Raw genomic sequence first — 27,048 nt, forward strand, 5'->3', positions numbered from 1 at the left:
TGCGTGCTATCGGACCACCATGGCCTAAAACTGGTCTTCAATAACAATAAGGGAAGAATGCCCACATATACGTGGAAAATGAACAATGCTCTACTCAATGATAACCTGGTCAAGGAAGAAATAAAGAAAGAAATTAAAAACTTTTTAGAATTTAATGAAAATGAAGATACAACATACTCAAACTTATGGGACACAATGAAAGCTGTGCTAAGAGGAAAACTCATAGCGCTGAGTGCCTGCAGAAAGAAACAGGAAAGAGCATATGTCAGCAGCTTGACAGCACACCTAAAAGCTCTAGAACAAAAAGAAGCAAATACACCCAGGAGGACTAGAAGGCAGGAAATAATCAAACTCAGAGCTGAAATCAACCAAGTAGAAACAAAAAGGACCATAGAAAGAATCAACAGAACCAAAAGTTGGTTCTTTGAGAAAATCAACAAGATAGATATACCCTTAGCCAGACTAACGAGAGGACACAGAGAGTGTGTCCAAATTAACAAAATCAGAAATGAAAAGGGAGACATAACTACAGATTCGGAGGAAATTCAAAAAATCATCAGATCTTACTATAAAAACCTATATTCAACAAAATTTGAAAATCTTCAGGAAATGGACAATTTCCTAGACAGATACCAGGTATCGAAGTTAAATCAGGAACAGATAAACCAGTTAAACAACCCCATAACTCCTAAGGAAATAGAAGCAGTCATTAAAGGTCTCCCAACCAAAAAGAGCCCAGGTCCAGACGGGTTTAGTGCAGAATTCTATCAAACCTTCATAGAAGACCTCATACCAATATTATCCAAACTATTCCACAAAATTGAAACAGATGGAGCCCTACCGAATTCCTTCTACGAAGCCACAATTACTCTTATACCTAAACCACACAAAGACCCAACAAAGAAAGAGAACTTCAGACCAATTTCCCTTATGAATATCGACGCAAAAATACTCAACAAAATTCTGGCAAACCGAATCCAAGAGCACATCAAAACAATCATCCACCATGATCAAGTAGGCTTCATCCTAGGCATGCAGGGATGGTTTAATATACAGAAAACCATCAACGTGATCCATTATATAAACAAACTGAAAGAACAAAACCACATGATCATTTCATTAGATGCTGAGAAAGCATTTGACAAAATTCAACACCCCTTCATGATAAAAGTCCTGGAAAGAATAGGAATTCAAGGCCCATACCTAAACATAGTAAAAGCCATATACAGCAAACCAGTTGCTAACATTAAAGTAAATGGAGAGAAACTTGAAGCAATCCCACTAAAATCAGGGACTAGACAAGGCTGCCCACTCTCTCCCTACTTATTCAATATAGTTCTTGAAGTTCTAGCCAGAGCAATCAGACAACAAAAGGAGATCAAAGGGATACAGATCGGAAAAGAAGAGGTCAAAATATCACTATTTTAGATGACATGATAGTATATTTAAGTGATCCCAAAAGTTCCACCAGAGAACTACTAAAGCTGATAAACAACTTCAGCAAAGTGGCTGGGTATAAAATTAACTCAAATAAATCAGTTGCCTTCCTCTATACAAAAGAGAAACAAGCCGAGAAAGAAATTAGGGAAACGACACCCTTCATAATAGACCCAAATAATATAAAGTACCTCGGTGTGACTTTAACCAAGCAAGTAAAAGATCTGTACAATAAGAACTTCAAGACACTGAGGAAAGAAATTGAAGAAGACCTCAGAAGATGGAAAGATCTCCCATGCTCATGGATTGGCAGGATTAATATGGTAAAAATGGCCATTTTACCAAAAGCAATCTACAGATTCAATGAAATCCCCATCAAAATACCAATCCAATTCTTCAAAGAGTTAGACAGAACAATTTGCAAATTCATCTGGAATAACAAAAAACCCAGGATAGCTAAAGCTATCCTCAACAATAAAAGGACTTCAGGGGGAATCACTATCCCTGAACTCAAGCAGTATTACAGAGCAATAGTGATAAAAACTGCATGGTATTGGTACAGAGACAGACAGATAGACCAATGGAATAGAATTGAAGACCCAGAAATGAACCCACACACCTATGGTCACTTGATTTTTGACAAAGGAGCCAAAACCATCCAATGGAAAAAAGATAGCATTTTCAGCAAATGGTGCTGGTTCAACTGGAGGGCAACATGTAGAAGAATGCAGATCGATCCATCCTTATCACCCTGTACAAAGCTTAAGTCCAAGTGGATCAAGGACCTCCACATCAAACCAGACACACTCAAACTAATAGAAGAAAAACTAGGGAAGCATCTGGAACACATGGGCACTGGAAAAAATTTCCTGAACAAAACACCAATGGCTTATGCTCTAAGATCAAGAATCGACAAATGGGATCTCATAAAACTGCAAAGCTTCTGTAAGGCAAAGGACACTGTGGTTAGGACAAAACGGCAACCAACAGATTGGGAAAAGATCTTTACCAATCCTACAACAGATAGAGGCCTTATTTCCAAAATATACAAAGAACTCAAGAAGTTAGACCGCAGGGAAACAAATAACCCTATTAAAAAATGGGGTTCAGAGCTAAACAAAGAATTCACAGCTGAGGAATGCCGAATGGCGGAGAAACACCTAAAGAAATGTTCAACATCTTTAGTCATAAGGGAAATGCAAATCAAAACAACCCTGAGATTTCACCTCACACCAGTGCGATTGGCTAAGATCAAAAACTCAGGTGACAGCAGATGCTGGCGAGGATGTGGAGAAAGAGGAACACTCCTCCATTGTTGGTGGGATTGCAGACTGGTAAAACCATTCTGGAAATCAGTCTGGAGGTTCCTCAGAAAATTGGACATTGAACTGCCTGAGGATCCAGCTATACCTCTCTTGGGCATATACCCAAAAGATGCCTCAACATATAAAAGAGACACGTGCTCCACTATGTTCATCGCAGCCTTATTTATAATAGCCAGAAAATGGAAAGAACCCAGATGCCCTTCAACAGAGGAATGGATACAGAAAATGTGGTACATCTACACAATGGAATATTACTCAGCTATCAAAAACAACGAGTTTATGAAATTCGTAGGCAAATGGTTGGAACTGGAAAATATCATCCTGAGTGAGCTAACCCAATCACAGAAAGACATACATGGTATGCACTCATTGATAAGTGGCTATTAGCCCAAATGCTTGAATTACCCTAGATCCCTAGAACAAACGAAACTCAAGACGGATGATCAAAATGTGAATGCTTCACTCCTTCTTTAAATGAGGAAAAAGAATACTCTTGGCAGGGAAGGGAGAGGCAAAGATTAAAACAGAGACTGAAGGAACACCCATTCAGAGCCTGCCCCACATGTGGCCCATACATATACAGCCACCCAATTAGACAAGATGGATGAAGCAAAGAAGTGCAGACCGACAGGAGCCGGATGTAGATCGCTCCTGAGAGACACAGCCAGAATACAGCAAATATAGAGGCGAATGCCAGCAGCAAACCACTGAACTGAGAATAGGTCCCCTATTGAAGGAATCAGAGAAAGAACTGGAAGAGCTTGAAGGGGCTCGAGACCCCAAAAGTACAACAATGCCAAGCAACCAGAGCTTCCAGGGACTAAGCCACTACCTAAAGACTATACATGGACTGACCCTGGACTCTGACCTCATAGGTAGCAATGAATATCCTAGTAAGAGCACCAGTGGAAGGGGAAGCCTTGGGTCCTGCTAAGACTGAACCCCCAGTGAACTAGTCTATGGGGGGAGGGCGGCAATGGGGGGAGGGTTGGGAGGGGAACACCCATAAGGAAGGGGAGGGGGGAGGGGGATGTTTGCCCGGAAACCGGGAAAGGGAATAACACTCGAAATGTATATAAGAAATACTCAAGTTAATAAAAAAAAAATCAAAAAAAAAATAAAATAAAATAAAAAGGGTCACAGCTGCAGGAAAGTTGAGAACCAGAGCTTTAAGATATGGTTGGAAAATAATATCAGTGTACTAAGTTGAAATTCCATGTGGGTCCCTGTTTCCAAAGGACCAAACTGAAGCAAGCAATTTTCTCCCAATCTATGCTGCTGTACAGGCACATGAAATAACAGCTTGGGGACTCTGGTTCCAGTACAATAAAAAAACCAAAAGCTCCCTCCTTTCATTTAAAAATCCTTCAGTTGCCTTTTGCTTCATTTGCAGACGTTTTCTTCTCTCTGATTGTTTTCCATCACACTGATGGAAGGAGAAAGCAACTGCAGAGTTCATATATCAGATCTCGACCCTGTCGATGGCATGACTCTCTTAATTTTTCAGTAAAGGGTTTTGGTTATGTGAGGTTTGTCCACATTTATGATGAAAAACACATGTGCGTGCATGTATGCATTTGCACATACTTATTTGCAAGCTACAGGGAAAGCTACCAGATAGCTTACATGAGAATTAATCTTAAAAGAGCACACTCCTCTGTGGGTTGCACATTCTAGCAGAGAAGACCAGGTAAAAATGACAATAGAAATTGGGGAGACAGGCCATCAGGAAAGCTAGGTTTGGGGCTCATTTTATAGATAGTTGCTTTGGTGACTGGAGCTTCAAAGATGGCATTCTGTGATCTCTCCCTTCAAGCATCTATCCTCTAACATAGTTTCTTCCCACATTATATCAGCAGAGGTTTGTGTGACCAATAACACAGCAAGTATGATGCCATATGACTTTTGAGACCGGAAAAAACATTGCAGCTTATCTTCCTCTTCCTCTTCCTCTTCTTCTCCTTCTCCTTTTCCTTCTTCCTCTTCCTCTTCCTCTTCCTATTCCTCTTCTCTCCTTCTCCCCTTTTCTGTCTCTTGGATCATTCATTTCCAGGGAAGCCTCTTGCAATCCTGGGAGGATATTCAAGCAGACACCTGAGGAGGACTGTGTGGTGAAGAAAGAGAGAATGTACAACATTCCAAGCCTCTAATGGCTGCAGCCTTGACTGATATTAGGATTGCAACTTCTTGGGAGACATGTAGCCAGAACTACCACCTGAGCGGTGAGCCCCCACTAAAAATAGCCCAGAGAAACTCTAACATACTATTTACTCTTTTAAGTCAATAGATTGTGATGTAACTTATTACATAGAAACAGATTACTAATACAGTAACCTAGCACAAATGACCACTTTATGTTTCATTTCTCATGTTATTTTCATTTAATCAATAAATATTTACTGCCTAGGGCTGGCGAGATGGCTCAGTGAGTAAGGGCACTTGCTTCAAAGCCTGATATCTTGGGTTCAATCTCTGTGACCCACAGGATGGAAGAAGAGAACCTACTCCCCGAGGCTGCCCTCTGACTTCTGCCTGTGCTGCTGTGCTACATGTGAGTACACGCACATGCACATGCACGGACACACACAGACACACACACACATGCATGCACAAATTCACAAAAATAAATAAAATGCAATTTTTAAAAAAATCTATGATGAGAATACTATATGATAAAAATATTTACTGCCTAGAGTGTCAAACATTATTAAAATTGGAGGTTTTAGACTAAATGTTACTTCCAGAAACAATAATAGAATCTGTATTTGCTGAATCAAATACAACTTGAAGTCAATATCATTGATCTGCTAACCCAACAGCAATCCCCTTATCCCTTATTGCTTTCAAATGCAGACACTAAAAACACTACTTCTTGCTTGCCCAGTCTCCCTTGCCACCCGTGAGAGCTGTGTAACATCGTATTGCTCAATGAGACAGAATCAGGAACTTGCTTAAAGGGTTTCCAGGAATGAGTTTGCCTTCCTGTTAAAATAGACCAATGTGGCTGGCACCACTTTCCTCTGTTCTTTCAATTCAATAGTTGAGGCTAAAGCTTCATGCTGTAGGGCTGCGTCTAGGCAATTAAGCGACACTAGACATAACTCAACTACCAAATCAATGCCTGCAGTTTCCTGCCTATGGACTCGTGAAGCCAGTCAGAAAGGTTATATTTTCCATTAGTTATACATAAATTTGATCCTAACTGGCACAATGTTTTCAGGATAAATGAGGGAAAGCTTCTCTTTAATATGTTTCCTAAATTCCATGAATTATTGAGATACATTTTTGTTACCTTCAACAGTAAAAAGTTCGTTTCTTATGTTTCTGTTATATCCACTATATAAATTGCCATGTGCTGTTTAGACTCCCTGACAAGCTGGCTCTAGAAGTAGAACTGCCTTCCTCTATCTATGAATGTTTGTTTTAGAGTATCGTCGAAGACCCACTCATCTGGAGATGGATTGCCCCTTCCCAAGTCAGGGAAAGATGAGGAAAGGAAAAGCAAACCGCCCACGAGTAAAAAATCATAGTGTTGAAAACAGCTAGAAGGTAAACCATTTTCACCACTGCTCATCCCATGTGAGAATGCCTGCAGTGGAGTCGGGAAGCTGGGAGCTTAGCCATGGAAAATTCATCTGTGGAGGGAAAACTCAATAGGAAACTCCATCTGACTATTTCAACCTCTCCAGTCAATTTCTGTTGGATGTTTCATGATGCCGCCATTTCTTGCCTTTCTCCATCGGTACTCCAGTCATGTCTGCTGCATGCTAGCAACTCCTGGTCTAATGATCTTTTTCTATCTATCTTCTGCTTCTAGTTACTCTTTGTCATTTATTCTCTGACTTATTCTTTATAAAGAATGCTATATGCTTTATAAACCACTCATCTCAAACTATAAGGACAAATGCCATAGATCACTCTCTGGGTCATACAGAGTAGCTCCCAAAGAAGAGCCAAGATGGCAACAATACTTAACATTTCTGGAGTCTTTCCTATGTGCTGAGCACGGCTCTCAGTGCTTTTCAAGTTGAATTCATCTGATCATCACAATAACTCCCTGAGAGCAACACTACTATTTTTCCATTGTGCAGGAGTGGAGTTTGAGGCACTAAGACTTTAAGGAAGCTTGTAAGAGTTCGTAACTTATTAAATGCTAGAGCTTAAATGTAAACAATAGTTTGATTTCCATCCCTGATTTTACTTCCTTAAAAGACTTTATTAGATAAATCTTGAAGGGGCAAAATATTTTTGCATAACCATAAAGAAAAGTGACATTGTGGCAAATGCAACTTGAACCATTACATTAAGAAAAAATAAGCCAGACTCACCACATCCTATATCTTGTATGCAGAACCAAAACTTAAATTAGATATGTGTGTGTACTTATAAATGGGGGGGGGTTCCAAAACTAGAAAGCAAATCATGAGGAGAGGAAGACACCTTAAGGGAGGTGGACAATGTAGAAGGTAATGACTTATAGGCAACAGGAAGGCAGAATGGGGGAACTAGCTGTATAAAGAAGGGGACAAGCTGGAGCACAGAGAGGTACAGAGGAGGGCAGTGAGGGAGAAAAATAAAGAAGAGCATATCACAGCACATATGTGTGAAGATGCTAAGATGAAATTCCTTAGTTTGTTTGCTAACTTTAAAAAGATAATAAAAAGAAAGGAATCTCTCTTTGTCCCTGAAATGTGCAGGATCCTCCATTTGGAATGTTTGAGCTCCTTTGAATAATTTGTATGTAATGTTAAATTGTCAGGAGCTGGAGAGATGGCTCAGAAGGTAAGAGCACTTGCTGCTTTCTCAGAGGACCAAAGTTCAGTTCCTAGTACCCACATAGGAAAGCTCACAACTGCCATTCACTCCAGCTCCTGGGATCCATTGCCATCTTCGGCTTCTGCAGTCACCTTCTCTCATGTGCATTGATTCACACATAGATACACACACACATGCACATGAATAAAAATGTAAAAATAGGGGTTGGGAATTTAGCTCAGTGGTAGAGCGCTTGCCTAGCAAGCGCAAGGCCCTGGGTTCGGTCCTCAGCTCCAAAAAAAAAAAAAAAAAAAAAAAAAAAAAGAAAAAAGAAAAAGAAGAAGGAAAAAAATGTAAAAATAAGTTTTTAAATACATGAATTGTATGTGTAATCACCAATTAGAAAACAATAGAACAAATGAGTTATAATGACAATGGCATTAGCCATTATTATTGTCTCTAGCACATTCATTGAGTGTCTACTTTTATAAGGTATACTTCATACACATAATAGTGTGTACTGTGTAGCCCAGGCTGGCTGAAAACACCATCTCCCACCCCTGTCTCTGAAGTGCCAAGACTATACACATGCAGCAGCACATGAACCTTGACATCATCTTTAATGCAAAAAGTTCAAATATGATTAATTCCCCCTGCAACAGTTAGGCCTATTTTGTAAATGGCTACTTGAGCTGATAGAAACACAAGTAACCACCAGTTAAGAAAAAAACTAAATCCACACTCAGGTGATCTTTGAGGGAAGGAGTCCAAAGACTTCCCATACACAAAAGAAAAGCTAAGAGGCTTCAGTGTATTGAACATTTGCTCTGCCAGATGTTCACTTAAGGCATTATGGATGCTGTGTCCTTTTTGTTTCATGAGTTTAAGTAGTAAATCCTATCATTAGTCTTTGATTCCTTCTGCTTCTTTCCCTGCCTGGAAGGTGACAGGGTGTTGCAAAGGTTAGAAGTAACAGGATAAAAATCTCCCAGAGCCCCAACCATATCCGCTATCTTCTATGCATATACAATGAGTGAGCTCCTAGTCACAAACTAAGAACAGCAACAGCAGTAGCCAATCTTAGCATCACTTGCTCCTGGTCCCTCCTATCTCCCAAGTGCAAGGATTATAAAGCCTGCATCCCTACACCCCTGTCAGGTGGCTCAATTTCCACAAGGGAATGCATTGAGGGCCAGAAGATGCTTGCATTGTTTTACAAGTGCATTGAAGGAGAGGAAATGCAAACTTAAGAGATGCCTCTCTGATCAGAGGACTTGCCCTGCCCAGTATTTTCATCATAGTGTGGATAGAGAAGCTTTCTCTTCTAATGCTTTATATTATTCAAGTAGCCGACAGAAAATCATTGCTCAATAAACAAATGATCCCAGAAAGTTTGTGTGGAATCATTCTAATTTTCCCAAGCAAATACAAACATAGGATCTGAAATTAGAATTTTATAGCTCCCTAAATTTCAACTTACTTCATAATTTTTAAAGTCATTATAGGGCATTCCGAATTTACAGTATCCAAAACAGTGTATCTTTTTTGAAGAAACACAAAACAAAAAAAATCTACTAAATAAAGGTTATCCTTCATACCCTACAAGTAGATAACCTTGAACAGAACCCAATTATACCACTACATACTAAATATAGTCATAGACATCCTATTTCTGAGCTCTCAAATATTCAGCCAGTGAATTACTCAATGAATTTCCCCAGAAGAATAAAGTTATCAACAGCATTGGTGAAAACTTATGAAGAAATAAATCTCATGTCATCGCTTTAGTGATAACTAATAGGTACTACTTTAAAAAAAAAAAGCATCCGAGGACAGGAAGAAGCAGTTTATCTCAATCTTCAGTCTTTTATGTTTGTAGCTAATTTACCCTATGAAGTTTCTCTTTACAGGTGAGAAAATCCAGACTCCAACAAATGAAGTAGATTTCTCAAAGTCATGTCAGCTAGTTTATAACAAGAAATGCATCTATCTCTTTCCCCGTGTGATTATGAAGTGTGTGATCCGGACTCCTGATGAGTCTGTATTAGCATAGTCCTAGAAAAAAAGACACCCTTATAGGTTCAAAATAAGAGTGGTATTAGCTTGGAACCTGGAACCATAAAATAATGACACATACTTTTTTTTCTAAAATCAGAGGGCTTTGGAAGAAGACAAACAAGCTGTAGCATTGTAATCAACTTCTGCATTAGCCTAACATTGGATAGGTCCTTGTGGCGGGGGGGGGGGGGTAGTCACTAGTCACCTTCCATTATTTACTTCATGCCAGCAATATCCCAAGGAGGATAAAAGGCAAACATTTGAGCCACCTCACGTAATCATAAGAGAAAAAAATCCTCATTTATCGGTTAATAAGAATTTCAATCCTTTCAGCTTTTACTCTCGGAAGAAAAATATAAGAAATAAATCATAATTATGTTTGCATCATAAATAGTATACTACGACAGCTTCATAGTTTGATCCAAATAGCTTGGTAAGAGTGTGTACAAATCCCAGTGTGGGAGTCAGTGAGATGGTTCAGTAGATAGTTACTACCAAGCTTAATGACCTTAATTTAGTCCCTGGACCCCATGTGGTGGTGGGGGAAACCAACTTATGCAAACTATCCTCTGACCTACACACACACACACACACACACACACACACACACACACACACACAATTTTTTAATTCCAGTGTGAGAAAAATCAAACTACCATTAAACAAAAGGATTCAATTCTTAGGGACACTTGCAAAGACTATGCCAACCATGCTGACTCATTTCCATTTCCAACTTTTGGGAGGCCTTTGTTTATATATCTTTCATAATTAATATGTGTGCTTGTGAAATAAGATGTGTATCCAAGACTCATTAAAAATGAGTTGCTTTTACCATATTTAAAGATCTACACTGTCCTTAAGACGTAGATTTTTCTCATTGAGTATCTTTAGAAGGTAAGAAAAATATACCATATTAAAAATATTCCAATAATGTTGTAAACCCTACTTCCAAATGGGATTGTGGAAGAAGACATAGCACCAATACATAATGGCTTGAAATTCTCATTCGCCAACTGATGTGCGTTGCGCTTCAATTTGGCTGAGGAAAGGCAATTTAAGGATTTCTCTGTGAATAATATATTCATAAGTAGGATGCATAAAACTGCAGTCACCAAGGTCAGCACAGCCCACTTGTAGACTAGTGTGTTTTTCAGTGTGATGTCAGCTGATCTGCACTATGTGAGTCTCCGTTTTCATTGTCCCTGCACAGCACCCAGAGATGCACAGAAAATGTCATTTCACAGTACAGCTAGAAGCTGAGCAAAGCAACCAATGACTTGCCACTCTCCAAAAGAAATCTAAGTGGTCACACAAGAGATGAGCTGGCCTCAGAAACTGCCAGGAGAAAAAAAAAGTGAGAGTGAGCATTGTAACTGACCTTCAATGTCTATGCTGCCTAGGATAGCACTCCTGAGCCACGCTCAACTTTTATGCAGAAAAGCATGTTGAAAGACCCCCGGAGCAGGGAGACCCTCAACTCAAGTCTCGGGATGATGCGACCCCCCAAGAACTCACGTGAGACTGTCCTTGCTGTAATAAACATGAGGTTTATTGATAGGAACCAATGCACTGGGGTCGAGATTCATATCCCATGCAGGAGCAGTGGAGTTCGACCCCCAGTAACTAAGACAAGGGGAATTTAAAGGAAGAAACCTCAACCCAAGCGGGTAGGGAGGGCGTCATTGGAAAATGTTGAGAATACCAGAATCACAAGGAGGAGCTTCTTGTTTCTCAAGATTGTTTACTTTATGGTCCATCAGTTCCTGGGAGAAGCTTCCTGCTTCTCAAGATTATTCTCTAAGATTTTAATCTAACTTTATGGTAAGCTAGTACAGGTAGAGGTCAGGGTCTGGAATTTGAGGTATTTAGGGCTTTTTTAAACTTCTGACTTCTTAGCTGCATTTTTTATTCTTTCATTGTGAGACACTTATAGTTGGAAGTGCCAGGTATAATAGTTAATTTGGTTTGTGGAACCTTCAGTAAATCTGGGTGTGTCTGTGAGGATATTTCCAGGGAGGATCACTGAGGCAGAGGTAGGGGGGTTGGGTTGGGATCCCAGAGTGAGCAGCACCTCTGGCAGAAAGAAGGCCAGATGTGGAGAAGTCTGGGTTCCGTTTTCACCTGCCTGTCTTCTATGCCTGCTAATAAGTGCATCTACTCTGCTGCTTCTACTGCCTGTGCCATCCTTCACTGACATAAGTAGCGGGCTTTCTTAGCTTCCCAACATGGACTGAAACACCTTGGCTCGCCATGAATTCTCCATGCCTTTAGCACCATAACAGGACTGCTGAGGCACCCAAGAATCTGAGCAGCTATCAAATTCTTGGCCCTTCAGTATGCAGACAGCCATTGGGAGACTGTCCCTTCTATACTATGGAAGCCAACTGAATACATTCTCCTTGTAATATTTATTCATTCTACTGCTTGTGCCTCTAGAGCAGAGGTTCTCAACCTGTGAGTCACAACCCTTTTGGGGGTCAAATGACCCTTTTATAAGGATTGCTAAGACTATTGGAAAGCACAACTATTTACAGCAGGCTTCATTACAGTTACGAAATAGCAATGAAAATAATTTTATTGTTGGGGGTCATCATAGTAGGAAATTTATTGAAGGGTCACAGCACTAGGAACATTGAAAACCACTGCTGTAGAGGACTTAGCTAAAAGTTGTATTCATCAACCCACTGGCCCATGAATAAAATCTGAGCCGGAAATTATGGCCATCCTAATTTACACATAAAGATAACCATAGCGAGCCATGTGACTTTATCTGTTACAAAACTAAGTAAGCCAGGCTAGATCATTTTCCAGCAAGGATAAACCAGTTGGTGGGGCTCACAAAGAAGGACCAAGGAAAAACTTTTTGCAACTTTAAATATTAATCGCAGCAGTAGTTTTTCAAATGCCAGTCTTCCAGACAGTCTGTTCAATACTTCACATCCTTCCCTAATCTAATCTTCAGAGCCCCATCTTGAGACAAAAACCAAATGACTAGTTGGTTGATGGCAAGGCTGAGACTCACATGAAAATTGAGGCTAATTCCTAATCACAGTCCCAGACTGCCTCCCAAGAAACCAGGAAGTTGCCATGACACACAGGCAAGTCCTCTCCCATGAAAACATATTAAATGCAGATAATAGGACCAGCGAAGCGACTGGATTAGTAACATACAAGCAGGAAGACTTGAGTTCATAGCCCCATCACCCACTTAAAAAGCCAGGCCTGGTGGCATGTGCCAGTAGACTCCCAGGGTGGGAAACAGGGTCAGGAGCATCCCTAGCGCTAATGTTGACTTAGAGCAGACTTGTGTATAACTGCTTGGGAGGGGCAGGTGACTGTTACAATGAGGATGCCTTTGTCCCACCTCACCCCACCCAACCTCCCCTCCTATGAAGAATCCTTTAAAGTCAAGAATTCCAGTAGTGATGATCTTTTGAGAGCAGTCACAGATGATCCAATGAAGATGATGACAGCTTGGCTTGGAAGATAGTCCTATACAAGAAAGGCCCAGATTCAGTGAGAGATCCTGAGGAGCCATCCTGTCTCCATCTTAGGCTTAAAAGTCATCTTATAGTGAAGACAAACTAGGTTCATTCCTGTTTATGATTAAGCCCCTGTGTCTCAAGGATTGGGCTATGCCCACCTGTACCCTTAACTACAAAAGGTTCTGTACTGCCTGTTCCAGGAATGGCTATCATGTCTGTGTTTCAAAAAGCTATTTATAACCATCTTGCAGCCCTACCTTTGTTTCAAAGGTTTATATGAGCATCTCTGACTACCTTGTTATGGCTACCTGTTGTTATGACTACCTTGTTCTGCCCTCCTCCGACCATGTCTTTGTTTCACGAGGGGCTAACTTGTTACCCTTATATTAGGCTCTTTTAACCCCGCCTATTTTGCATGCCAAATCTGTCATTTAGAAACTCCTTACCTTGTGTTCCTCACATTCAATGCTGACCTCTGGAACTCTGCCTTAGGGGGAGGCAGCCCATGAAAATGAATAAAAAAAGCTCGCTTTAGTTATTTTGACCATGATGATTAGGGTCTGTGGTCTCTCTCCATCCATCTTTGGGATTAACAATCTCACCTCACAAAAGATGATAGAGACTAATGAAGGCACAAGATGTCAACCTGGCCTACACAAGAATGCTCACACACTTACACCTCTGCCTCCTACACATATTATGCAAATAATAATTCTTTAATGCCGAGGTAGAGCCTGAAAATATATGTACTAACAAGCTCCTGGGTGATGCCCATCCTTAGACCAAAGTTTGAATAGCAATTGTCAAGAAAACATGCAACTGTGGGGAAAACAGAAGGCAATTGTACTCTCAAAACTTACATCAGAAACTGTGAACTCTGTGTGGTAAGAAGTAAAACAAAAGCACAGAAGACTTGAATGAGAATGAAGCAAATTGACAAGGCAGAGGTGACTAGAGAACTGGAGACAACTGCAAAGTGCTAAATAAAGCGAAATAAGGAATGGTATCTGCCGAAGAAAACATGCACGTTGAAAATGGATGGCGATAAAGTTGCACAGCACTCCAAAAATCATTAGGGAAAAGAAGCAATGAGTGGAAATCATAAAGAAGAAAAATGGCTCTGTGCACCAAGATGTTTCGAAAAATATATACTGGCAAGCAGGAAACAAGAGAACACTAGGCTAGACTTGAAAATATACTAGAAGAAAATACTATGTAAGTTGTTGACACAACACTGGGGCTAAGTAATAATAATAATAATAATAATAGCTATTATTAATACATAAATTATTATTTCAAAATAATATTTAAATATTAATTATATTTATGTAATACTATATATTATTTATATAAACTATAATAGAAATATTAAAACCCAACAAAATAATAATATAATAGCATCATCATTATTATTATTATTATTATTATTATTATTATATTGGAAGGGGTGAAGACCAGGTCTCATGAATCTCAGACTGATCTTGAACTCACTATGTAGATGAGCTTGAATTTTTGAGCCTCCTGACTCCACCTCCTGAACGCTGAGATTCTCTATCAAATGGATGCCAAGGATCAAACTCAGTTCTTCACACTTGGTGGGAAGCACCCTTATTGTCTTACTGACCCCACAAAAGAATAGAAAACATTTTATCAGTGTGTCATTCAACTATTAAGTGCTTTCATGAGCCTGGAAGCAGCATTCAAGTGGACATCAAATAGCTCTTAACCCATCTCACTGTTTTTATTCATTCTTCTCTCTGCGAGTACCACCATTCATGCCTTATAATACTCAGAATATTCTGCAAGAATGTCCAACCCACAGCCCACAGGTCATATGCAGCTGAAGATAGCTATCTATGAATACAGAGCAATATGAAATCATAAAACATTATGTAAATTTTTAAGTTTGGAGGGGGTGGCGTCTCAATTGTGCATTTCCAGAATCAACTTTGTAGATAACAACAATTTTTGTGTCACAATGGTCAAAAAGATAGACATCCTACTAGGGCATAATTCCTGTTTCTTCTCTATCTTATCTGTCAACTGCTATCCAGTCTGATTTTCCTTATTACAATCAACTTATAAAAATCAAAGTTTAATTTAGGAGCCAAGTTTTGGAAGTATCACCCCTGGTCAGCTGGCCCTGTTGTTTCAAGTGAGGCAGCACACCATGGTAGGCATGTCTGGCAGAGCAAAACCATTCACTAAAAAATAAGGGGAGGATGGATCTGAGGTCCCTTCATCTCCTTCAACTGCATTCCCAGTGACTTAAAAATCTCTCACTAGATTCCACCTCTAAAGGTCCCACCATTAGTGTCATTCTGGTGAGGAAGCCTTTGCCTTGTGAACCTTTGACACACTGTTAAAATCCAGACCAAGCAATTCTTGATTTAAAAAAAAAAGATTAGCTATGGATTCAAAGCACAAAGCACATGTAGAAAGCTCTTAATAACTTCATAGAATGAAATTTGAGTGAATCACTGGGTCTTGGTACCACTTCTGCTATTGATCTTAGACAAATCACACAGCCAATCTGAGCCTTTAGTTATTTCCATCTATAATACAAGAGAACTAAACTCATTGTTATCTGAGGTCAGGTTATTATATGAATCTAGGCAAATAAAATCTTTCCCACTCTCCAATATTGTGTGTGTACATGTATATGCACCTGTATAGAGGTGCACATTTGTATTGGGGTCCATGTGTGTACATAGGCCAGAGGACAACCTGTGGCATCATTCCTCAGGGGCCATCCATCTTGTATTTTGAGAAAAGTTCTCTCCCTGGCCTAGAGTATGTCAAGTAGGCTAGGCAGACTGACAAGGGAGCACTGGGGATCTGCCTGTCACCACCTTCCCAGCACTGAGATTATAAGCACACAGCTTTTCACATGTGTTCTTGAAACTAAAATCAAGTCCTTGTGCTTGCAAGGCACTTTACCAACAAAGCTGTCTCCCTAGTCCCCTCTCCAATATCCTAAACTTTGTTAAAGTAGAATAAAGCTGGTCACAATGTTATGGAAACAGCAAAACCTTTGGAATCATAGTACATACAACTACAGTATTTCCTAAAACCCTAGCTTATAACAGCTCTTTGGAACTCAAGTAAAGTTATGATGTATTCTCATTTCTTAGCCCATTGTCTGAACCTGTGCTGTTCAATATGGTGCCCACTAGTCCCATGTAGCTAATTAGGCTCTTAAAATATCCCTCATCTAAGATGAGGGTTTTTTCTAATTTTCTTTCTGTTGCTCTGATTTAAAACAAAACAAAACATTCTTACCAAAAACAACATGGGGAGGAAACAGTTTACTTGCAGATTATAGTCTGTTGTTGAAGAAAGTCAAAGCAGGAACTCAAACAGTAACTTGAAGCAGAAACCATGGAGGAAGACTGCTTATTGACTTTCTCTCAGGCTTATCCTTAACTAGCTTTTATATCCCAGGACCATGTGCCCAGGGGATAGTGCCACCCAATGTGGGCTGTGTCCTCCTTTATCAATTAACAATCAAGACAATCTCCCAAAGACTTGCCCACAGACCAATTTTATCTGGATAATTCCTCAATTGAGAGACCTTTCTCAGTTAACTTTAGGCTGTGTCAAGTTGACAAAGCAAACTAGGACAACATCTGCATTAAAAAAACACACATAGTAATTCTGATATTTTACTATAAAAATGCAAAATATCCCAATAGTTGTGGTATATTGAAAAAGCTATACTTTGGACATGTTGGTCTAAATAAAACAGACCATAAATTAAATTTTGACTATTACTTGCTACTTTTTCAAAGCAAGACATGAAAATTGAATGAACTTCCCTGTTTCTACTATTGGACAGTGCCATTCTAGGAGCAATACTCTAGGAGTATACAAAGATGAATGTTCCCATCTCTGACCTTCTAAAACCATTTGAGTATAATGAAGAGAGAAAGGAGAGTGAATAAAGTATGAGTCAGAATACTAGATCAAGAACTATGAGAAAAGAAGAGAACGAGGAATCCTGTTGACTTGATGGGGGAGTAGGCACAGGAAGCTATTCTGCTGTGTTTTCTCTTGGCTTTTTCTACAGGGATCGATGGTCAAATTATCACAAATAGGCTTTGTGCTAACCAAAGCAAAAGAGCTGAGGAAAACCGAACTAAACCTGATCTCAAAGATATTATCATCCCTGAAATGCTCTGAGTACAAGAGAAAATATTTTTTTATTTCCCTGCCTGTGGTGTTAAAATCTATCCAAGGACAGGTTGATATAAATTTTCCAAAATAAAGTGTTATGGCTTGCCTCTCCCTATACCCCTCTAAAAAGACAGCTTGTTCACAGAGCAATCTCTTGAATTGGCTAAATGGTTGTTCAAATAAACATTTTGAGAGATGGGTCCCCCCAGGTGCTTATAAATTCCACCAGTCCCTTAATGAGAATATCAGTGAGACTTCATAGCAACTGGAGAGAAAATAAAAACCAAGATACATGGCCGAATAGACTAGGGAGAGTTTAATAGACAACTATTTTGTGATTCCAGCTTCACCATCATCTTGTGAAGGCGAGATGAACTGAATTCTCGCTTTAGCAATTCAATATATAATACCCACTCCCCCCTTCTCCTCACTAAAAGAACTCTGCTTTGGTTGGAGAAAGTAAGAGGCCCAGGTACAGATACTCTGCTGCAGCCTTTGCTAGAGATGGAATGGAATGACCACATAATCCAGCTCAAACCAGTGAAGCAGAGCTGGAAGTCATTGGCAGAGCTTTACTCCTCCTCCTTCTCCTCCTCCTCCTCCTCCTCCTCCTCCTCCTCCTCCTCCCCTTTCCTTCTTAATTGAAAATAAATTCTTCTCTCATACAGTACATTCTGACCACAATTTCCCCTCCCTCCACACACCCTAGTCCACTCCCCCTACCCCGACTTCCTTCAGAAAAGAACAAGCCTCCAAAAGAAAACAACTAAACAAGACAAAAAATGCAAGACAAGGCAAAAAACATTCATACCAAGGCTGAATAAAGCATCACAAGGAGGAAAAGAGTCCTAGAAAGAAGTAAAAGTATCAGTCACAACGGTTCCCACTGTTAGGAGTCCCACAAAACACCAAGCTAACAGTTATAACACATGTGCAGAGGACCTGGTGCAAATTCATGCAGGCCCCTACTCTTCTTGACACTTCAGTTTGGTGACCCCATATGAGCCCTGCTTAGTTGATTCAGTGGACCATATTCTCCTGGTGTCCTCTATCTTACTTAGGGTTCCCAGGGGAGAGATCTAATGGAGACTTACAAATTAGACTGTCTTTCCCTACATAATATCTGGCTGTAGGTCTCTGTACCATCTCCCATCTGCTGCTAGAGGAAGTTTCTTTGATGATGACTGGACAAGGCACTAATCTATGAGTATAGCCTAATATCATTAGGAATCATTTCATTGATTTTCCTTTTTTGGCCAGTCATATTTGGTTCTAACCTAGGCCTCTGTGCTATCCAGTCTTTGGTTCCTAGATATCTAGGCAATGTAGAGCATGTGCTCCCTCTCATGGTATGGGCCTCAAGTCAAACCAAACATTGGTTGGCCATTACCACAAATTTTGTGCCACCATTGCCCCTGCACATCTTTCAAGAATGACAGATATTTGGACAAAGGTTTTGTGGCTGCGTTGATGTTTCTCTTTTGGTAGCTTGCAGAGTACCTCCCTATACCAAAGAGACCAGAACACAGGGATAAAGGATCCATGCAGACACCAGTTCAGCCTCTCTATATTCAATGAGCTGTGTAAATGTGTAAATGTTGACCTCAGCAAGCCTCCCCCTGTTGCAGTTTGTGAAGGGCAACCCTCTGTCATATCATCAGCCTGGTTTGTTTGGGGATCTCCATGAGTTCCCCTTGCCCAATAACTCAACTGAATGCAATCTCTTTCCACCACTAGAAGCCTTGCTTGGCCAGTTCAGCCTAGGAGTCCTCACTAGGGTCACTCTCGTAGATTCCACTGTACATTTCCACACTAGCTGTCTCTACCTGCTCTCTCTCCCTCTACCCTCCTCCCATCTGCTCCATTCTGCTTCCATCCCCAACCCCAGTCTACCCTCAAAATCAATTCTATTTCCCCTTCTCACAGGGATCCATGTTTCCCCACATTAGCCCTCCGTTTTACCTAACCTCTCTGGGTCTGTAGATTGTAGCTTGATTATCATTTACTAAACAGCTAACATCCACTTTTAAGTGAATACCCACTATATTTATCATTCTGTGTCTGCTGTTATCTCACAGTGATTGTTTTGAGTTCCTACAAATTTCCTGAAATTTTCATTATGTCATTTTTTTTAACAGCTGAGTAATACTCCATTGTGTAAATGTACCATATGTTCTTTATCCATTCTTCTGTAAAGGGGCATCTAGGCTTTTTACAATTTCTGGCTTTTATGAATAATCCTGCTATAAATATAGTTGATCAAGTTTCCTTATGGTAGGATGGAACATCCTTTGGGTATAAGCCCAGGAGTGGGCTAGTTGTATTTTGAGGTAAGTCGATTCTCAATTTTATGAGGAACTGATTGGCAGGGTTTCTAACTGAGATCCTGAGAGGAAATCTCATGGCATCCCCAGATAGGGCACCCTTGACCCTGAGGCCTCTTCCCTGCCTTCCTTTCTGCCTTGTAATGCAGGCATGGCAGTGGAAGATAGGCCATCTACTGTGTTCTAAGCAGAAACTGTATACTGAGGGTATCTGAGGAAATGAATGGAGCCTGCAGCCTTGGGGTAATTATGAAACCATTCACCCTAGATTGTCCACTGCTGGAATCTTCATGGTGAGAAAATACTGTTTTTAAGCCACTGGCTTTAGACATTTTTTGGCAACTGATACAAACTGACTGATTATTCTGTATACACAAATAATGATTTCAGCTTGTTTGCTTTCATATTTTGATGGCCAATAGCAGTTAGCCGCATCCATAAATCTTGTTTAACATACTAAATAGGACTAGAAATGTCCATACAAGGGCTACAGAGATTGTTCAGTGGTTAAGAGCACTTGCAGAGGACCCAGTTTTGACTCCCAGCACAGACATCATGACTATCTGTAACAGCTCATAACTATCTGTAACCACATTTCTGGGGATTGGTCACCTTCTGCTGGCTGGCTCTTTAGGAAGAAAGGACATGTTCGGTAAGCATACATATGTGCAGGGAAATCCTCACACACAAATAAATAAATAAAATAAATGTACACAGTATAAATAAATATTTTTAAAATCCATACAAATGCAAGAGAAAAACCAAACAAATTAAACAGTATCAACTAAAATTAATGATGGTGATATATTAATAGCTCAGTTGCTGGAGTGATTGCCTAGTGTTTTAGTCACTGTTCTATTGTTGTGAAGAGACAACTTGAGTTTAATCCCTGGACCTCATATGGTAGGAAACCCCAGCTCCCACAAGCTGGCCTCTGGCTTCCATGTGTATTCTAATGATAAAGAGTTGGTCAATGGGTTAACAACCTTAAGTTAGCAATTCCAGAAAAGCAACTTCAAAGAAAATGGCAGCTAATTTTTTTTTCAAAAAGTAACTTAAGGGCTGCCGCCGCGGAGAACTCATAAGCAACACCCCACGAGCAAACTTGAGCCTCAGGACCAGAGAGGAAAACACCAAAAGCCATCTGGAACCCTGGTGCACTGAAGCTCCCGGAAAGGGCAGCACAGATCTTCCTGGTTGCTGCCGCCGCAGAGAGCTCATGGGCAGCACCCCACGAGCAAACTTGAGCCTCGGGACCACATATAAGACCAAATTTTCTGCTGCAAGTGACCTGCCTGGTGAACTCAGGACACACAGAGGCAAAATTTCTCTAGGACCGGACACTTCTGGTATTTAGCAGGAGCCCCAAAGGCGGATCCCTGCCCTCAGCAGTTCTCTGCTCCCAAACCTCACTGCCTGATCAGGTGGGCACTCCTGAGGCTACAGAGCAGAAGAGACCACCAACACTACCCACCCCTGCCCACATCCCTGGCCCAAGAGGAAACTGTATAAGGCCTCTGGGTTCCCCTCGGGGAGGGCCCAGGAGCAGCAGGTCCGGTGTGTCTGAGACACCGCTGGAACCTGAAGGAAACAGACCGGATAAACAGTTCTCTGCACCCAAATCCCGTGGGAGGGAGAGCTGAACCTTCAGAGAGGCAGACACGCCTGGGAAACCAGAAGAGACTGCACTCTGCACACATTACTGATACCAGAGGAAAACACCAAACACCATCTGGAACCCTGGTGCATGGAAGCTCCCGGAAAGGGCAGCCCAGATCTTCCTGGTTGCTGCCGCTGTGGAGAGCTCATGAGCAACACCCCAGGAGCAAACGTGAGCCTTGGGACCAGGGGTAAGACCAACTTTTCTGCTGCAAGCGACCTGCCTGGTGAACTCAAGACACAGGCCCACAGGAACAGCTTAAGACCTGTAGAGAGGAAAAACTACATGCCCAAAAGCAGAACGCTCTGTCCGCATAACTGGCTGAAAGAAAAGAGGAAAACAGGTCTACAGCACTTCTGAAACACAGGCTTATAGGACAGGCTAGCCACTGTCAGAAATAGCGGAGCAAAGTAACACTAGAGGTAATCTGATGGCGAGAGGCAAGCACTGGAACCCAAGCAACAGAAACCAAGATTACATGGCATCATCAGAGCCCAATTCTCCCACCAAAGCAAACACGGAATATCCAAACACACCAGAAAAGCAAGATCTAGTTTCAAAATCATATTTGATCATGATGCTGGAGGAATTCAAGAAAGACGTGAAGAACTCCCTTAGAGAACAAGTAGAAGCCTACAGAGAGGAATCGCAAAAATCCCTAAAAGAATTCCAGGAAAACATAAATAAACAAGTAGAAGCCCATAGAGAGGAGACACAAAAATCCCTGAAAGAATTCCAGGAAATCGTAAATAAACAAGTAGAAGCCCATAGAGAGGAGTCACAAAAATCCCTGAAAGAATTCCAGGAAAACACAATCAAAGAGTTGAAGGAATTAAAAATGGAAATAGAAGCAATCAAGAAAGAACACATGGAAACAACCCTGGATATAGAAAACCAAAAGAAGAGACAAGGAGCTGTAGATACGAGCTTCACCAACAGAATACAAGAGATGGAAGAGAGAATCTCAGGAGTAGAAGATTCCATAGAAATCATGGACTCAACTGTCAAAGATAATGTAAACCGGAAAAAGCTACTGGTCCAAAACATACAGGAAATCAAGGACTCAGTGAGATCAAACTTAAGGATAATAGGTATAGAAGAGAGAGAAGACTCCCAGCTCAAAGGACCAGTAAATATCTTCAACAAAATCATGGAAGAAAACTTCCCTAACCTAAAGAAAGAGATACCCATAAGCATACAAGAAGCCTACAGAACTCCAAATAGATTGGACTAGAAAAGGAACTCCTCCCGTCACATAATAGTCAAAAAACCAAACACATAAAATAAAGAATATTAAAAGCAGTAAGGGAGAAAGGTCAAGTATCATGTAAAGGCAGACCTATCAGAATCACACCAGACTTTTCGCCAGAAACTATGAAAGCCAGAAGATCCTTGACAGATGTCATACAGACCCTAAGAGAACACAAAAGCCAGCCCAGGTTACTGTATCCTGCAAAACTCTCAATTAACATTGATGGAGAAACCAAGATATTCCATGACAAAACCAAATTTACACAATATCTTTCTACAAATCCAGCACTACAAAGGATAATAAATGGTAAAGCCCAACATAAGGAGGCAAGCTATACCTTGAAGTAGCAAGAAACTAATCGTCTTGCCAACAAAACAAAGAGAAGAAAAGCACAGACATAACCTCATATCCAAATATGAATATAACAGGAAGCAATAATCCCTATTCCTTAATATCTCTCAACATCTATGGCCTCAACTCCCCAATAAAAAGACATAGATTAACAAACTGGATAAACAAAGAGGACCCTGCATTCTGCTGCCTACAGGAAACACACCTCAGAGATAAAGACAGACACTGCCTCAGAGTGAAAGGCTGGAAAACAACTTTCCAAGCAAATGGTCAGAAGAAGCAAGGTGGAGTAGCCATTCTAATATCAAATAAAATCAATTTTCAACTAAAATTCATCAAAAAAGATAAGGAAGGACACTTCATATTCATCAAAGGAAAAATCCACCAAGATGAACTCTCAATCCTAAATAACTATGCCCCAAATACAAGGGAACCTGCATACGTAAAAGAAACCTTACTCAAGTAACATATAAAAGCAGACCTATCAGAATCACACCAGACTTTTCGACAGAAACTATGAAGGCCAGAAGATCCAGGACAGATGTCATACAGACCCTAAGAGAACACAAATGCCAGCCCAGGTTACTGTATCCTGCAAAACTCTCAATTAACATAGATGGAGAAACCAAGATATTCCATGACAAAACCAAATTTACACAATATCTTTCTGCAAATCCAGCACTACAAAGGATAATGAAGGGTAAAGCCCAACATAAGGAGGCAAGCTATACCCTAGAAGAAGCAAGAAACTAATCGTCTTGCCAAGAAAACAAAGAGAAGAAAAGCACACAAACATAAACTCACATCCAGATATGAATATAACAGGAAGCAATAATCACTATTCCTTAATATCTCTCAACATCAATGGCCTCAACTCCCCAATAAAAAGACATAGATTAACAAACTGGATACGCAACGAGGACCCTGCATTCTGCTGCCTACAGGAAACACACCTCAGAGACAAAGACAGACACTACCTCAGAGTGAAAAGCTGGAAAACAACTTTCCAAGCAAATGTTCAGAAGAAGCAAGCTGGAGTAGACATTCTAATATCAAATAAAATCAATTTTCAACTAAAAGTCATCAAAAAAGATAAGGAAGGACACTTCATATTCATCAAAGGAAAAATCCACCAAGATGAACTCTCAATCTTAAATATCTATGCCCCAAATACAAGGGCACCTACATACGTAAAAGAAACCTTACTAAAGCTCAAAACACACATTGCACCTCACACACTAATAGTGGGAGATTTCAACACCCCACTCTCATCAATGGACAGATCATGGAAACAGAAATTAAACAGAGACGTAGACAGACTAAGAGAAGTCATGAGCAAATTGGACTTAACGGATATTTATAGAACATTCTATCCTAAAGCAAAAGGATATACCTTCTTCTCAGCTCCTCATGGTACTTTCTCCAAAATTGTCCATATAGTTGGTCAAAAAATGGGCCTCAACAGGTACAGAGAGATAGAAATAATCCCATGCGTGCTATCGGACCACCACACCCTAAAACTGGTCTTCAATAACAATAAGGGAAGAACTCCCACATACACGTGGAAATTGAACAATGCTCAACTCAATGATAACCTGGTCAAGGAAGAAATAAAGAAAGAAATTAAAAACTTTTTAGAATTTAATGAAAATGAAGGTACAACATACCCAAACTTATGGGACACAATGAAAGCTGTGCTAAGAGGAAAACTCATAGCTCTGAGTGCCTGCAGAAAGAAACAGGAGAGAGCATATGTCGGCAGCTTGACAGCACACCTACAAGCTCTAGAGCAAAAAGAAGCAAATACACCCAGGAGGAGTAGAAGGCAGGAAATACTCAAACTCAGAGCTGAAAACAACCAAGTAGAAACAAAAAGGACCATGGAAAGAATCAACAGAACCAAAAGTTGGTTCTTTGAGAAAATCAACAAGATAGATAAACCCTTAACCAGACTAACGAGAGGACCCAGAGAGTGTGTCCAAATTAACAAAATCAGAAATGAAAAGGGAGACATAACTACAGATTCAGAGGAAATTCAAAAAATCATCAGATCTTACTATAAAAGCCTATATTCATCAAAACGTGAAAATCTACAGGAAATGGACAATTTCCTAGACGAATACCAGGTACCGAAGTTAAATCAGGAACAGAAAAACCAGTTAAACAACCCCATAACTCCTAAGGAAATAGAAGCAGTCATTAAAGGTCTCCCAACCAAAAAGAGCCCAGGTCCAGACGGGTTTAGTGCAGAATTCTATCAAACCTTCATAGAAGACCTCATACCAATATTATCCAAACTATTCCACAAAATTGAAACAGATGGATCACTCCCGAACTCCGTCTATGAAGCCACAATTACTCTTATACCTAAACCACACAAAGACCCAACAAAGAAAGAGAACTTCAGACCAATTTCCCTTATGAATATCGACGCAAAAATACTCAAGAAAATTCTGCCAAACCGAATCCAAGAGCACATCAAAACAATCATCCACCATGATCAAGTAGGCTTCATCCCAGGCATGCAGGGATGGTTTAATATATGGAAAACCATCAACGTGATCCATTATATAAACAAACTGAAAGAACAAAACCACATGATCATTTCATTAGTTGCTGAGAAAGCATTTGACAAAATTCAACACCCCTTCATGATAAAAGTCCTGGAAAGAATAGGAATTCAAGGCCCATACCTAAACATAGTAAAAGCCATATACAGCAAACCAGTTGCTAACATTAAAGTAAATGGAGAGAAACTTGAAGCAATCCCACTAAAATCAGGGACTAGACAAGACTGCCCACTCTCTCCCTACTTATTCAATATAGTTCTTGAAGTTCTAGCCAGAGCAATCAGACAACAAAAGGAGGTCAAGGGGATTCAGATCGGAAGAAGAAGTCAAAATATCACTATTTGCAGATGATATGATAGTTTATTTAAGTGATCCCAAAAGTTCCACCAGAGAACTACTAAAGCTGATAAACAACTTCAGCAAAGTGGCTGGGTATGAAATTAACTCAAATAAATCAGTAGCCTTCCTCTACACAAAAGAGAGACAAGCCGAGAAAGAAATTAGGGAAAGGACACCCTTCATAATAGACCCAAATAATATAAAGTACCTCAGTGTGACTTTAACCAAGCAAGTACAAGATCTCTACAATAAGAACTTCAAGACACTGAAGAAAGAAATTGAAGAAGACCTCAGAAGATGGAAAGATCTCCCATGCTCATGGATTGGCAGGATTAATATAGTAAAAATGGCCATTTTACCAAAAGCGATCTACAGATTCAATGCAATCCCCATCAAAATACCAATCCAATCCTTCAAAGAGTTAGACAGAACAATTTGCAAATTCATCTGGAATAACAAAAAACACAGGATAGCTAAAACTATCCTCAACAATAAAAGGACTTCAGGGGGAATCACTATCCCTGAACTCAAGCAGTATTACAGAGCAATAGTGATAAAAACTGCATGGTATTGGTACAGAGACAGACAGATAGACTAATGGAATAGAATTGAAGACCCAGAAATGAACCCATACACCTATTGTCACTTGATTTTTGACAAAGGAGCCAAAACCATCAAATGGAAAAAAGATAGCATTTTCAGCAAATGGTGCTGGTTCAACTGGAGGGCAACATGGAGAAGAATGCAGATCGATCCATGCTTATCACCCTGTACAAAGCTTAAGTCCAAGTGGATGAAGGACCTCCACATCAAACCTGATACACTCAAACTAATAGAAGAAAAACTAGGGAAGCATCTGGAACCCATGGGCACTGGAAAAAATTTCCTGAACAAAACACCAATGGCTTATGCTCTAAGATCAAGAATCGAAAAATGGGATCTCATAAAACTGCAAAGCTTCTGTAAGGCAAAGGACACTGTGGTTAGGACAAATCGGCAACCAACAGATTGGGAAAAGATCTTTACCAATCCTACAACAGATAGAGGCCTTATATCCAAAATGTACAAAGAACTCAAGAAGTTAGACCGCAGGGAGACAAATAACCCTATTAAAAAATGGGGTTCAGAGCTAAACAAAGAATTCACAGCTGAGGAATGCCGAATGGCTGAGAAACACCTAAAGAAATGTTCAACATCTTTAGTCATAAGGGAAATGCAAATCAAAACAACCCTGAGATTTCACCTCACACCAGTGAGAATGGCTAAGGTCAAAAACTCACGTGACAGCAAATGCTGGCTAGGATGCGGAGAAAGAG

The sequence above is a fragment of the Rattus norvegicus genome, chromosome X (genome assembly GCF_036323735.1).
Source record: "Rattus norvegicus strain BN/NHsdMcwi chromosome X, GRCr8, whole genome shotgun sequence".
Lineage (NCBI taxonomy): Eukaryota > Metazoa > Chordata > Mammalia > Rodentia > Muridae > Rattus > Rattus norvegicus.